The sequence below is a fragment of the Hemiscyllium ocellatum genome, chromosome 12, assembly GCF_020745735.1.
Source record: "Hemiscyllium ocellatum isolate sHemOce1 chromosome 12, sHemOce1.pat.X.cur, whole genome shotgun sequence".
Lineage (NCBI taxonomy): Eukaryota > Metazoa > Chordata > Chondrichthyes > Orectolobiformes > Hemiscylliidae > Hemiscyllium > Hemiscyllium ocellatum.
The window spans coordinates 6,774,582-6,783,696 of record NC_083412.1 but is presented as its reverse complement, the minus strand read 5'-3'; the positions used below and the strand labels follow the sequence as shown (position 1 = coordinate 6,783,696).

Here is a 9,115-nt window from a genome sequence, read left to right as displayed (position 1 = left end):
AGATTTCTGCTTCGTGAACTGTTACCAGGAGTTTCCTCTTCTCCAGAATTACTGCAGCATGTACTCAGTCTAACAGTTCCTTCTTTTTGCCTTTTTGTTTGTGGAAAACCCTTCAGAAATGTTAAAAGCGGAAAGTAGGACAGATGCGGTAAATCAGAAAGAAAAAGCAAAGTTGGTGGGAAAAGTGTATGAAGAGAAAGGCGAAAGTGGGTACTGCCACTGGTGGAGATGAGAGTGGTGGTGGAAAAGCAGAGCAGGTCAGACAGCATCCGAGGAGCAGGAGAATGGATGTTTGGGGCAAAAGCGTTTGTGAGAAGTTGACAAGTTTTGATTGTGTGACAGATCCCGGGTTGCGGTGAGATTTTGTTGATATTTTAGCTGTGGATTTATCTGAGATGATGATAAATGCTGGTTTGTGTGCATGAGAAAGTGTGAATGAAAAGGTATAATGAGAAGTATGGAACGAGTAAAAGTCAGTCTTTTATTAGTGGTGAATTGCAATATTTCAGCGTAAAATTTGCAAGAAGACTGAAATTTCGAATGAAGAACTATTGGTCGAATTGCACATTAGCTGATGTGTGGAGGACATGCCCCAGTTGCGATGGTGGTATAGTGGTGAGCATAGCTGCCTTCCAAGCAGTTGACGTGGGTTCGATTCCCAGCCATCGCATGCAGCGGCTTTTAAACCGCTCAACACCAAAAAGACCACTTGCAGCAATGGGAATGAAACACTTAGATCTGCACAGAAGCTTGAGTCAGCCACACGAGCAGCGCCAAACCTCTGCAGTGCGGTTTCCCACCACTTTGAAATTGAGGAGGGACCCTAGAAGATTAAGGAGTCAGGGCGATACCCGTTTCAAAGAAACTGGCGTCTTAACAGAAATCCTGAGTTTTTCATTTTATTTCTAGATTTCCCTCCTTTCAACATTACTCGCAGTGTTTTTGTGAAATACAGCCTAATATCAAGTGAAAACTGTCTGGGCAGTCCATTGTTTATGGGCACAGCTTTACTTATTATATTAGGTCGGTTATTTTATTTTTGAATCGAAATGTACACCAATCTGATTGTGTCGTGCACAGACAGAATCTGTTTGCTGACTTCATTCACCCTGACAGACTCTTGAGTATTTCTGCGGGTTGGTTGCAATTCCCACTTGTGGTCAGTAGCGGTCACTAACTTGTGCAACAATGAAGTTCCCAGATCAGAGAGAATAAGAAAACAGACAATAATTGTTGCCCTTGTGTTGGACGGTGCAGGTCAGAAATAGGAGTAGTAGTGACCAGCTGCTTTTATATTTCCATTAATGAGCAAATGACTCGGTAAAACTCTGAGAGATGATAGAAATAACCACACGGTGAGTGAAAGTTCAATCCAAGATGAAGCTGAAAAGAAATCACACATTGTTACCTGATGAAGGAGCAGCTATTGCTTCCAAATAAAGCTGTTGGACTATAAGCTGGTGTTATGTGGTTTTTAACATTGTCCTCTCCAGTCCAACACCAGCTCCTCCACGTCATCATCCAAGATAGTCATCATGGAATTGTTAAGGGAAGGTAGTGTCGGATGAACTTGACTGATTTGCTTTAAAGGATAAAGAAGAAGGAAGTGTTTGTGATGTAGACCAACCTGATGATAAGAAGAATACTGCATGTGTTTTGAAATAGTTGAGTTCCTCAAGGTTCAGAAACTGAACAGAAATTGCCGGAGAATCTGAGCAGTGTTGCACCTTCAGTGGGGAGAAAGCAGTGTTGCCATTTTGGGTTTGGTATGTCCCCATTTGATGAAGTTTCGCAATTCTTTGATTTTTCCCCAGGCTTCAGTATTAGTCACCTGTTTGTCTGGTGTATCTAACACTGATGTGAAATTGGTGTCGGATATCAAATTTGCAGATGATAAAACATTAGTCATTGGTTTTGGGGAAGCTGTCTGCAGACTGTGGGGAGATTTCCGTCAGCTGGTGAGCTGCACAGAAAAGCTGTGAAAAAGGATTCGATCTGGAGAAGGTTGGGATTCAGTGAACGATCACTGGTTCCACATCTATCATCCTCTCTACAGACTGGTCAACATGAACCGGCAGAGATCTTAACTGTCCCCGAAATCTTAGAACATAGAACATAGAACATAGAAAAATACAGCGCAGTACAGTCCCTTCGGCCCTCGATGTTGCGCCGACCAAAGCCGACCTAAACTACACTAGCCCAATAACCTCCATATGCTCATCCAATGCCCGCTTAAATGACCATAAAGAGGGAGCGTCCACCACTGCTACTGGCAGGGCATTCCATGAACTCACAACCCGCCGAGTAAAGAATTTACCCCTAACATCTGTCCTATACCTACCTCCCCTTAATTTAAAGCTGTGTCCCATAGTAACAGCTGACTCCATTAGCGGAAAAAGGTTCTCAGTGTCAACCCTATCTATATCCCTAATCATCTTGTACACCTCCAACAAATCTCCCCTAAACCTTCTTTTCTCCAACGAGAACAGCCCCAAGTGCCTCAGCCTTTCCTCATATGATCTTCCTACCATGCCAGGCAACATCCTGGTAAACCTCTTCTGCGCTCGTTCCAATGCCTCCACATTCTTCCTATAGTATGGCGACCAAAACTGCGCATAATACTCCAGATAAGGCCGCACCAGAGTCTTATACAACTGCAATATGACCTCAGGACTCCGGAACTCAATTCCTCTACCAATAAAGCCCAGTACACCATATGCCTTCTTCACAGCACTATTTAACTGGGTGGCAACTTTAAGAGATCTGTGTACATGGACACCAAGACCCCTCTGCTCATCCACACTGCCAAGTAGCCTACCATTAGCCCAGTAATCCATCTTCTTGTTACTCCTACCAAAGTGAATGACTTCACACTTAGCTACATTGAACTCCATTTGCCACCTTTCTGCCCAGCTCTGCAACTTATCTATATCCCGCTGTAACCTGGCACATCCTTCTTCGCTGTCCACAACTCCACCGACTTTCGTGTCATCCGCAAACTTGCTCACCCAGCTTTCAAGCCCCTCCTCTAGATCATTTATAAAGATGACAAACAGCAATGGTCCCAAAACAGATCCTTGTGGTACACCGCTAGTAACTGCACTCCAAGGTGAACTTATTCCATCAACTACTACCCTCTGTCTCCTTCCAGCCAGCCAGTTCCTAATCTAAACCTCTAATGCACCCTCAATGCCATACCTCCGTAGTTTTTGCATTAGTCTACCATGGGGTATCTTATCGAACGCCTTGCTAAAATCCATATACACCACATCTACTGCTTTACCCTCGTCCACCTCCTTAGCCACCTTCTCAAAGAACTCAATAAAGTTTGTGAGGCACGACCTGCCCTTCACAAAACCATGCTGACTATCCTTGATCACATTATTCCTATCCAGATGTTCATAAATCCTATCCCTTACAATTCTCTCTAAGACTTTGACCACAACAGAGGTAAGACTCACTGGCCTATAGTTACTCTGGCTATCCTTACTCCTCTTCTTGTACAAGGGAACCACATTCGCTATCCTCCAGTCTTCTGGCACTATTCCCGTAGATAATGACGACATAAAAATCAAGGCCAATGGTTCTGCTATCTCCTCCCTAGCTTCCCAGAGGATCCTAGGATAAATGCCATCAGGACCAGGGGACTTATCTATTTTCATCCTTTCCAGTGTTCCCCAGACCTCTTCCCTACATACCTCAAGGCCATCCATTCTAATCACTTGTGACTCAATATTCACATCGGCAATAGTGTCCTGTTCCTAAGTGAATACTGACGAAAAGTATTGATTTAGTGTCTCTCCAATCTCCTCCGCCTCCACGCACAACTTCCCACTACTATCCTTGACTGGACCGATACCTACCCTAGTCATCCTTTTATTCCTGACATACCGATAGAAAGCCTTTGGGTTTCCCTAATCCTACCAACTAAGGAGTTTTCATGTCCCCTTCTCGCTGCTCTTGGCTCTCTCTTTAGATCCTTCCTGGCTACCTTATAACTCTCAATCACCCCAACTGAACCTTCACGCCTCATCTTTACATAGGCCGCCCTCTTCCCTTCACAAGGGATTCCAATTCCTTATTAAACCACGGCTCCCTCACAGTTCCAACCTCCCTCTTGTTTATATGAAAGTAAATGTAAGTTTCAACAATTCTGTTACTGTACTCAATTTCAGCCAATACATGTCCTCACACTCAGGCCATTCACTTGCTCCAATTTAGAGGCAAAACAAAAAGAAAGAGAAAAGGTGGTTGGAACTGAATACTCAAATTCATCTCAAAATGGCAGAGGTGGAGATGAAAGTAGGAGTAGCGATGAGGACAGTGATGGACAGCAATCCCATTGTAGTCAAAGGCCTGGTAGGGAACTGTTCAAATAGGTCCAAGCATTGCCAAAGTTTGACCAACAGAATGTAGAAGCCTTTTTCATTTCATTTAAGACAGTGGCTAAACAAAAATTATAGCCAGTGATTATGAGAGTATCTTTCTTTGATTCAAAGTTAGTGAGATATTTGCATCACTGTCAGAGGAGGTATCTGGGAGTATTAGGAGATGAAATGTGCTATCTTAAGCGCATATGAGCTCGTACCAGAAGCCAAGGGACAATGTATTGGTTCTGTTCGCCGAGCTGGAAGTTTTTGTTGCAAACGTTTCGTCCCCTGGCTAGGAGACATCATCAGTGCTCTGGAGCCTCCTGCGAAGTGCTTCTTTGATGTTTCTTCCGGCATTTATAGTGGTCTGTCCTTGCCACTTCCGGTGTCAGTTTCAGCTGTCTGCTGTAGTGATTGGTATATTGGGTTCAGGTCGATGTGTCTGTTGATGGAGTTTGTGGATGAATGCCATGCCTCTAGGAATTCCCTGGCTGTTCTCTGTCTGGCTTGCCCTATGATAGTAGTGTTTTCCCAGTCGAATTCATGTTGCTTGTTGTCTGAATGTGTGGCTGCTAGGGATAGCTGGTCGTGTCGTTTCGTGGCTAGTTGGTGTTCATGTATGCGGATTGTTAGCTGTCTTCCTGTTTGTCCTATATAGTGTTTTGTGCAGTCCTTGCATGGTATTTTATAAACGGCATTAGTTTTGCTTATGTTGGGTATTGGCTCCTTTGTTCTAGTAAGTTTGTTGTCTGAGCGTGGCTGTTGGTTTGTGTGCCAATATGAGTCCTAGGGGTCGCAGTAGTCTGGCTGTCAGTTCTGAAACGCTCCTGATGTATGGTAGTGTGGCTAGTCCTTTTGGTTGTGGCATGTCCTCGTTCCGTGGTCTATCGCTTAGGCATCTGTTGATAAAGTTGCGCGGGTATCCGTTTTTGGCGAATACCTTGTATAGGTGTTCCTCTTCCTCTTTTCGCAGTTCTGGTGTACTGCAGTGTGTTGTAGCTCTTTTGAACAGTGTCCTGATGCAGCTTCGTTTGTGTGTGTTGGGGTGGTTACTTTCATAGTTTAGGACTTGGTCTGTGTGTGTTGTTTTCCTGTGTACCCTTGTGGTGAATTCTCCGTTCGGTGTTCTCTGTACTATCACGTCTAGGAATGGGAGTTGGCTATCCTTTTCTACTTCTCTCGTGAATCAGATTCCTGTGAATGTGGCGTTGATGATCTGGTGTGTTTTTTCTATTTCCGTGTTTTTGATGATTACGAAAGTGTCATCGACATATCTGACCCAGAGTTTGGGTTGAATTTGTGGTAGGGCTGTTTGTTCTAACCTTTGCATAACTGCCTCTGCTATGAGTCCCGAGATTGGTGATCCCATGGGTGTTCCGTTGATTTGTTCGTATATCTGATTGTTGAATGTAAAGTGTGTAGTGAGGCATAAGTCCAGTAGTTTAAGTATGCCGTCTTTGTTGATAGGTTCCGCCTCCTGGTTTCTGTTATGTATGTCCAGTAGGTTGGCTATTGTTTCTCTGGCTAGGGTTTTGTCAATCGAAGTGAACAGTGCTGTCACGTCGAATGAGATCATGGTTTCTTCTTTGTCTGTGTGTGTATTCCTGATGGCGTCCAAGAATTCCTGTGTTGATTGTATGGAGTGTTTGGATCCGCTGACCAGGTGTTTCAGTTTCTGTTGTAGTTCTTTGGCCAGTTTGTATGCTGGTGTCCCTGGTAGTGATACTACGGGTCTGAGTGGGATGTCTGGTTTGTGTACTTTGGGTAGTCCATAGAATCTGGGGGTGTTGTTGCTTTCCGGTTTCATTCTTCGTAGGTCCGCTTTGGTTATCTGTCCGTTTTTTTTGTAGATTCCTTAGAGTGTTATTTATTCTATTGGTGAGTTGTGGCGTGGGGTCCGAATCCTTCATTTGGTAGGTGTTGGTGTCTGCTAGTCGGTGTTGTGCTTTTTTGATGTAGTCTGATTTATGAAGGATGACAGTCATTCTGCCTTTATCTGCTGGTAGTATGATTATGTTCTTATCATTTCTTAGTGCTTTCAGTGCTTCCCTCTCCTTGGTGTTGAGGTTATGTGTTTGTCTTTTTCTTATCATCATAGGTACGACCGTTTGTCTCACTGTTTGTTGTGTCTCTTCAGTCAGTCCATTGTTCCTGAGTGTGCATTCGAGTGCTGCTAGGAAGTCTGCTGTCTTGGCGTCCCTGTGGTTGTAGTTGAGTCCCTTGGTCAGTATAGTTCTTTCCATGTCTGTGAGCTGATTGTGGGCGAAGTTTTTAACCCAGGTGTGTGTTGTAGTGTCCTCTTTTTTGTGTGTTAGTTTGGCCAGTTTTTCTTTTAATGCCGTTTTTTTTGCGATGTGTTGTCCTGTTCTGTCCTATAGTGACAGCATGTTCTATGGCCCGGGTCCATTCATGATTAGCGGTCTTTGAAATTAACGACTTTTGGCGCGCAATTTCTTGTTTGTATTTGTGCAGTCGGTTGTGAGCGTCTGTGATCATTACCTGGATCATCCTGAGTCCGTTCTGCTTGGCTGTTTCCCTGCACAAATACAACAAGAAATTGCGCGCCAAAAGTCCATGCAAGGACTGCACAAAACACTATATAGGACAAACAGGAAGACAGCTAACAATCCGCATACATGAACACCAACTAGCCATGAAACGACACGACCAGCTATCCCTAGCAGCCACACACTCAGACAACAAGCAACATGAATTCGACTGGGAAAACACGACTGTCATAGGGCAAGCCAGACAGAGAACAGCCAGGGAATTCCTAGAGGCATGGCATTCATCCACAAACTCCATCAACAGACACATCGACCTGGACCCAATATACCAATCACTACAGCGGACAGCTGAAACTGACACCCGGAAGCGGCAAGGACAGACCACTATAAATGCCGGAAGAAACATCAAAGAAGCGCTTCGCAGGAGGCTCCAGAGCACTGATGATGTCTCCTAGCCAGGGGACGAAACGTTTGCAACATAAACTTCCAGATCGGCAAACAGAACCACTGCAACAAGCACCCGAGCTACAAATCTTCGGACAAACTTTGCCAAGGGACAATGTTTCAGTGCTAAGGACGGACCCTGGTCAAACACACATTGGGTTTGAAAATGTGAAGCAAAGTAATTTCGATAGATCGATAAAGGCATTGAAATAGATCAAGGTATGATGCTCTTTGATGATTAGTTTGGAGGAGTTCAAATGTGGAAGAGCAAAGAATTCAGACTTCAAGATTAGGAACAGAAATGCCTATGAGTTAGTTCATAAATCAAAGTTGGTTTCTAATATCAATTTCAATCTTTGAGGGATAGAAATTGGGGAAAAGAGAAGTTTTCAGGTAGTGAGGTAAAGGGGGATCACGTTGAAGATACTTTATCACAGGGTGAAAACGTACCATGAGGGGAAACTGAAGTAAAAAATCTCAGGTGTTTTCATTGAAGTTGTAGTGTTGATAGTTTAGAAAAAGCACTGAGAATGCAGAGAGGAAACAGAATAAGCCAGCGAGTTTTGTTAAAGTGGTAAAGGAAAGCACAGTGGAAGCTAAAATGCTGCAAAAGAATGTACAGCCTGGTCAGGGGTTGGTTGAGAAGAATGTGCCAGATCTCTAAAGAATTTACTGGCATGGATAAAGTTTACTCCAATGTGCCAGAGGAGTATGTAAAGAAATTAAGATTTTAAGAGATACAGGAGCAAGTTGATCTTTGATGAGAGATGTGATATATACTTCAGAAAGAGTATTGCTAGAGAAGGTGGCAGTATGTGGAATTCATGGTGAGAAGAGCAGTGTTCCATGATATAAAGTGGGGTGCAGGATCTGGTGAAAAATGGTGTCGAAGTGGTAGGGGTAATAGAGAGATTCTCAGTTCCAGAAATACAATTTATCTTTGGTGATGACATAGGTGCATCAAGGGGCAGGCTGGGAGAGTGATGCCTACTGTGGTTGAAAAGCTATTGGAAAATCAGGCAACTAGGTTTTACAGGAAGTATGTCCAGGTTTTTGTTTCTCTGGGAAAAGGTCACAAAGCCACAGGAGGAGAAATCAAAGAAAAGAGATAAGTTCAATTATCAGAAACTATGTTTGATCAAATAGTTGGGGGTGGGGTGGGGTGGGGGGATGGCAGGGGAAAAACAAGAACAGGTGGCGAATGAATTGGATATTTTTAGGTCAGAAAAATTAGCTGAGTTCCAGTGGAAAGATGAAAAACTAAAGCAGCTGTATCCAAAATCAATATAGAAGAAGAATCTGAGTGTATCCCAGACTGTTCATATCCTCAGAGGAGAAAGTGAGGACTGCAGCTGCTGGAGATCAGAGCTGAACATGTGGTGCTGGAAAAGCACAGCAGGTCAGGCAGCATCCAAGGAGCAGGAGAATCGACATTTCGGGCGTGAGCCCGAACCAACCACTTTATTCCTGAAGCAGGGCTCATGCCTGAAACGTCGATTCTCCTGCTCCTTGTTCATTTCCTCACCAAGATGTCATTTATCAGAAAGTGAGAGCAGATGAAAAATGGGCAGAAGTTCATCAGATCGTATGGAAAGGAAATGTTGCTGGTAGCAATGAATTACCAGCAGGAGGTCATTTGGGAGTAAGAAAAACTCAGTTCAAAAAGCAAACTTTTATTTTGGTCTGGACTGCACAAGGATGTGCTTGCATTTGCCAGACACATCATACATTTCAGGCAATTGGGTAATCTCAGGCAGTGATAAAATCAACACTTTTAACACCCATTGCAGCATT

General features: G+C 43.8%; 1 non-coding gene across 1 annotated transcript; it reads left to right on the top strand.

Moving 5' to 3' along the window:
* The first annotated feature begins 598 nt into the window (after positions 1–598).
* On the top strand, positions 599–670 carry trnag-ucc (transfer RNA glycine (anticodon UCC)). Its single transcript has one exon. It is a non-coding gene; the product is annotated as a tRNA-Gly (tRNA).
* The last annotated feature ends 8,445 nt before the right edge of the window (positions 671–9,115 follow it).